We start from the raw sequence: 6,370 nt of genomic DNA on the forward strand, positions 1-6,370 counted from the left end.
CTGCCCACCACGAATATCGAAACCAGGATTCTAGCGTTGTAAGTTCGCAGACATACCGCTGTGCCACTGGGGGGGCTTAATGTAAAGAAAAGTCCGTGTATAATTCTATATGAAGTATTGTAGTTTTTATTATTTTTTGAAGGTTTGCAAAATAAGTAGCTGTTTCAATCAGTTTTGAAACTGGGAGATTGGAAACTCCGAAATTCGTAGATATCTTTCCAATTGTCAAGTTTATAAGGCACAATGTCGAAGAAAGGAAGAGGATTGTCGCTACGGAAGCTAGGCCTAACTAGTATCTGGTCCAGACACAGCACATGTAACATCAAAGTTTTGGGCTCAGAAGATGTGGGAAAGACTGGTAAGTTGTTAATACGTTACTAAAATAAACACTTTTTAGATCACACATAATGTTATTTTCCAAATTACAATTACTTTTTATACAGTTTTGGCTTTCTTAATGTGTTAGATAACGAACAGCACTTAATGTAAAGAGTAATAATAAAATGTATCTGAAATACTTTTAATGACCAGAACGAAATAATAACCCATTCTATCTTTGCATATAAATTAAAATAGTTATTGAAACTTTTAGGCAATCGACAGCAAAAGATTTTCTCTATTTTTTATTTTATTTTATTTATTTATTTTTTTGTCGTCGAGATGCAATTTTTCCTTGACGTAAGACCCATAAAAATCTCGTGTACTGATAACAAAATGTATATTATAAACTCAGCAAACTCCTCAAAAATATTGCCTCCTGGGGATATTAGGATTGTTAGGTTAATTGATGTCTCTACAAATGAGAAGCATATCCAGTAATAAACATCCTTACAAGTATCAACCTCATTCACTAGCCAATATAAAAAGCTGACATGTCAGTTATCTAAGAACCATAAATATAGCCATTAATGAGCCATGATCTTAAAATATCATATATTTATTCTTTAGCCAAGAGCCCTAAAAACAGTAGGCTTATCCATTAAACATTGTTTCTAATGCCAATAGACTCGTGCTTTAGTCCAAATCCATAAAGACAGTAGATTTATCCATCAGCCAGAGTCCCTAAAGACAGTAGACTTGTCCACAAACGAAGGTCTCTAAAGCCAGCAGACTCATGCACTTGCCAAATTCCACAAAGACAGTAGATTTATCCATCAGCCAGAATCCCTAAAGACAGTAGACTTGTCCACAAACAAAGGTCTCTAAAGCCAGCAGACTCATGCACTTGCCAAATTCCACAAAGACAGTAGATTTATCCATCAGCCGGTACACTCGTCCACGAGCCAACGTTCCTAAAGACGTAGACAAGGTCTCTAGAGACAATAGTCTAATTTACTAGTCAAGGTATTTAAAGGTAGTGCATACCACCAGCAGTCGAGGTTTCCAACAACAGATGGTTTATTCGCTAGCCAAAGTTCCCAAAGACATTAACAAGCTCACCACATTGATTAAAAAAGTCTAATTTTTGCAGTCAGCATTTCTTTGCCCTGTGCTAAATCGTTAAGAAAAACAGACTAGCTTATTATAAGGTGACTTTCAATGATATAAGGCAGAAAACGTTTTATATTGATAAAATGCTATCCAACTGAATGTTTGTCACACTTTTGGCTTAGGGTTCATGGTTTGCTTCTCGTTGCTGCAAAATCACGCTTTAAACTGCGGGACATAAGGTGAATTAATTATAAGAGTGATGGTTAAATCGCACTATTCGTTTAATATAGCCTAAGGGTTGGCAGTGGGTGGTGGCTATCTTCCCACAAGTCTATTAACTCAAAATTAGAGACGATTTGTGCAGATAACCGTTGTTTGACTTTGGGCGAATATCCGAAACAAACAAACTAACAAAATACACTAAACGCCTTTTCAACATGGGCTGAACTCGAACCAGTGGTTAACGAACCAGAATATGGATTTGAGTTTACTTGATTGGCGTCCTGTTGCCGTCAAAAAAAAATAATGGTCAAAGCTTACTATACGTTCTGACAAGAGTAGCCCAAATTTTGGCGGCGTGTAGTGTTAACTAGCTACCTTCTCCTAGTCCATCACTTTAAAATTAGAGATGGCTAGCACACATAGCCCTCGAGTAGCTTTGCGTGAAATTCAACAACACAAACCCTTTCAACACGTCAAGACCCATTATAACAACATACTCGTCGTAAAATAATATCTATAGTGATAATAAGCTATTTTTTTTTCATAGTCCCACTAAAGGCACTATATTCGTTATTAAAGACAAGAAAAAAATATTCGCAGGGTCTCCCAAAAGTGTTCTATTTCAAGAGTAAATAAAACCAAAATTAAGAGAAACAAATATTTTTATTTCCTGCTTTTCAAGTTCACATGTCATGCTGTGTTGTACCCTACGGATTGCATAATTCTTCTCGAGATTTTGTTCCTTTGTAGTTAAGCACAAAGCTACACGATGGTATGCCTGTACTGTACTTACCACGGGTATCGAAACCCGATTTTTAGCGTTATAAGCCTTCAGACTTACCACTGTACCACGAGGTATCTTAAGAGAGAGATAATTGTCTCTCCCAGTTTCATGCCCCCCAGTGGCACAGCGGTATGTCTGCGGACTTACAACGCTATAAATCGAGTTTCGATACCCGTGGTGGGCAGAGCACAGATAGCCCATTGAGTAGATTTGTGCATAACTACAAACAACAACCCAGTTTCATAATGGTGATCGAACATTAAGGAATGAACAGTAAAAAGAAAAAAAGTTGCGTAGTAAATTATTACAATACTATGTAGTTTTAGAACACAAATTTTGTTCTTCAAAACATAAAATTGCGTAGATTATAATAAATATACAAAAGTTTTGTGTGTATCCTAGCAACACATACGATGTGCCAGTTCAGTTTAAAAATTGTGTTCGTGTAAATACATTGTTGTGTTACGAAATCACGTTTTTAGTATGTATATGTAGATTCTATGAGTTGAGGCCTGGCATGGCCAGGTGGGTAGGACGCTCGCCTCGCAATCTGTGGGTCGCGGGTTCGTACCCTCGTCTCACCAAACATGCTCACCCTTTTAGCCGTGGGGGCGTTATATGTGAAGGTCAATCCTACTATTCGTTGGTAAAAGAGTAGCCCAAGAGTTGGCGGTGGGTGGTGATGACTAGCTGCCTTCCCTCTAGTCTTACACTGCTAAATTAGGGGATGGTTGGCATCAGGAAGGGCATCCGGCCGTAAAAACCCTGCCAACACCAAAAATAGCGACCCCGTATAGATACGGGAAAAAGCTAAAGAAGAAGAAGATGTAGATTCTATGAGTTCCTAAACATTATTCTACATTAGTCAACGCAATCGTGTTTCGTTTTGCTAGCCCGCAATGATTGTGATGTTTTTAACACTTGAACTTGTATCCATTCAGATACCAGACGTGTGTAATGAAATACGGTAACACGTCTGCATGCATGACCAAGCATGAATGGAAACTTGATGTGGGATAATTGGCATGTATAACCCCCTGTAGAACACAAGTGGAGGTTAAATAATCCAGATTATAACAGTGGATATTATTTAATTACATGTTTAGTTATTTTCTTACTTGTGATTGAGGGACTGGTGCATGTTTATTTGTTTGTGAATTTTGCGCAAGACTACTCGAGGGTTATCTGCGTTAGCGATTGTTAGGGTTGAAAGGATATGCCAGAGGATTATTGTTATTTGTTGTTAAAGACAAAGCTATATAGAGGGCTATCTGTGCTCTGCCCATCACAGGTATCGAAACCCGGTTTCTAACAGTATAAGTCCGCAGACAAACCACTGGGGGCATAATAGAGGGAAGACAGCTAATCAACACCACCCGCCTCCAACTCTTAGGCTACTCTTTTATAAAAAAAAGTGGGATTGACCGTATATTATAACGTCCCCCATCTGAAAGGACGAGCATGTTCAGTGACTGGATTCGAACTCTCGGCCCACAGATTGCGAGTTGAACGCCCTAACCACCAGACCATGGCAGGCCTAGACTGTTCCATGATAATATTATTCTACCCTGTATTACCCAAAATTACTTAAGATGGCGCCACTTACTAGTCGATGATGTCCAAACCAATTAAAACAAGCCTAGTCATAATATTAACCTTCATCCCTTTTTACCGTTAAGACAAAAACTAATATATTAAAGGCGCTTTACACTTTTCCTCATTAAAATATAAAGACCTTTCACCCCACCCCCACTCCCGGAAAATCCTTCAGTAAACTTACTTACGGTCCATGGTCCACTCTTGACATGTAATTGAAACATTATATTGATCTTGGATACTTATAGATATAATTATTTCCAAGAGTCTTGTAATTAGACAAGAAGCTTTCACACATAATTTGATTACCGGCGTTGATCATGACCATGTGTTTTATTCTGGTTTGAATAACCATTTTTGGATACATTTTTTTAGAGCGACTGGACAGCAAATCGTGTTTACGACCTCTAGCAAACTATGAATAAATAGCACACTTAATAAGTGATACAAAACTGACGACACAAACACACGCTTTGGACGTTTTAATTCTTTCAAACAATACTACTAGTTCCAATACATCTTCATTAAATCTTCTGCTGTACTAAATAAACCTCTAGATAATTCTTCACTTACTTGTTATTTATTCAGTTGGCTGATAAATGACCAACTCTGCCTGTTTGAACATTGCATTGATGTAGATTTGAAGTTCCTCTTTAATTAAACGAGTTAACGTCGTCAAAAGAAAGCTATAATTTGCCGTTCTATTCAAACATTCTATTTTAAAAGCATGTCAATTGTACAAAAATTCGGATCGGCTTAGTTTTTAAAGGATTGGTTCTATTGATATAGTCATGGTACAATTACAGAAACAAGAACATATAATGGCGGAGAGCATTTCTGGAAGCAGCACAGAACAAAACATCAAGACGGTTTCAAAAGCCACATCACCCTTAGATACTAATATGTTAAAGTCCATACCATCTTAAGTTACTAATATGTAAAAGCCTTATCACTTTGTTGTCTTAGGATGTACCTATGTTCTTCCATTCGAAACAAGTTCTTTAGAAAACCTATCATAAAATCTACCGAATCTAATTGCCATTATGCGTGAGAGTAGAAAACTTTTCTGAAAGTATAGTAAACAGGAACCAACAACTTAGCCAACCGGAAGTAAATACTTAAACAACAGGAAACAACAACTTAGCCAACCGGAAGTAAATACTTAAACAACAGGAAACAACAACTTAGCCAACCGGAAGCAAATACTTAAACAACAGGAAACAACAATTTAACCAATATAAACCAACAACTTATCCACCAGGAAACAGTAGCTTAGCCAACCGGAAGCAAAAACTTAGCCAACAGAAAGCAACAACTTAACCAACAAGAAGAAACAACAGAGATTTACGAACTCAGCCTCTAATACTAAGGTTTGACACGAGCGCGGCCCAATGTTTAGCGAGCTGGACTGGAATGTGGAGCTGAAGTTCCATGATTCGCGTCCCGTTACGCCAAACATTAAAAATTGCATTCCATATTCTGGGGCCATGGGTGCGTTATAAGAGTGACGATCAAATCCCAATAGTCGTCGGTCTAACAAGAGCAGTCCAAGCGATGAAGATATATGGTGCTGACTAGCTGCCTTTCCTTCAGTCCATCATTCGAAAGTAAACAAATCTCAAACAGTTGTAAGGTAATTTTGTAAATGGAAATGTTTAATTAAAACTTTTCATCATATCCGGTTTACAAAACATACGAGTAATTAGCAAGCAGATATAGATTAATCTCAAATATGTGATTTAAATTCAAAGAAAATATATACATGTAATGAACTGCATGATGTAAACAAATTCATTTCCAGAAATTAAATTTTAGTGTAAATAATTATGAAAACCAGCTGTCTCTTTAGGAATTTCTTCGCTAGTCGACAGACGAATTTATCTTTTCCTTCACCCCCCACCCACCCACCCCAAAAAAACTCCTTTAAAATACTGTTTGAAGCAAAATATAATAAAACCTTTCACAAACGGCTGAGTCATTAATGGATTTTTTATTGTCATAAAACGATCTACTTCTCTCAAATGTTCGGTAATGAAGTTTTGAAGTTGGTTCATTTTATTATATCTTTTAATACGTTACTTTATTCATTTTGATCTTGTATATAATTTGCATATAAATTTGAAGTTTGAAGAGCAGTTCGAATTCCAAAAGCGTTATCTCTGAGTTCTTTGTTTTAAAAAAAAAAGTGGAAATAGATAAGTTAAAACTAACTGAATGAACACTTGTAGTTTAACAGAGAAGTAAATATATATATGATAAACGTAATGTACCACATTTTCAGCTAAAAAACACTTATGAAAGGGGCCCGGCATGGCCAGGTGGCTAAGGCGCTCGACT

At 37.0% G+C, this 6,370-nt stretch overlaps 1 long non-coding RNA gene across 1 annotated transcript in view; it reads left to right on the forward strand.

Moving 5' to 3' along the window:
• The window catches only part of LOC111086550, a 34,701-nt gene that overhangs the window by 1,478 nt on the left and 26,853 nt on the right, over positions 1-6,370 (forward strand). Inside the window, exon 2 of the long non-coding RNA XR_002611287.1 lies at positions 143-358. This is a non-coding gene — a long non-coding RNA (uncharacterized LOC111086550). The remainder of the gene's footprint in view (positions 1-142; positions 359-6,370) is intronic.

This window comes from Limulus polyphemus, unplaced genomic scaffold, assembly GCF_000517525.1.
Source record: "Limulus polyphemus unplaced genomic scaffold, Limulus_polyphemus-2.1.2 Scaffold1181, whole genome shotgun sequence".
Classification (NCBI taxonomy): Eukaryota; Metazoa; Arthropoda; class Merostomata; order Xiphosura; family Limulidae; genus Limulus; species Limulus polyphemus.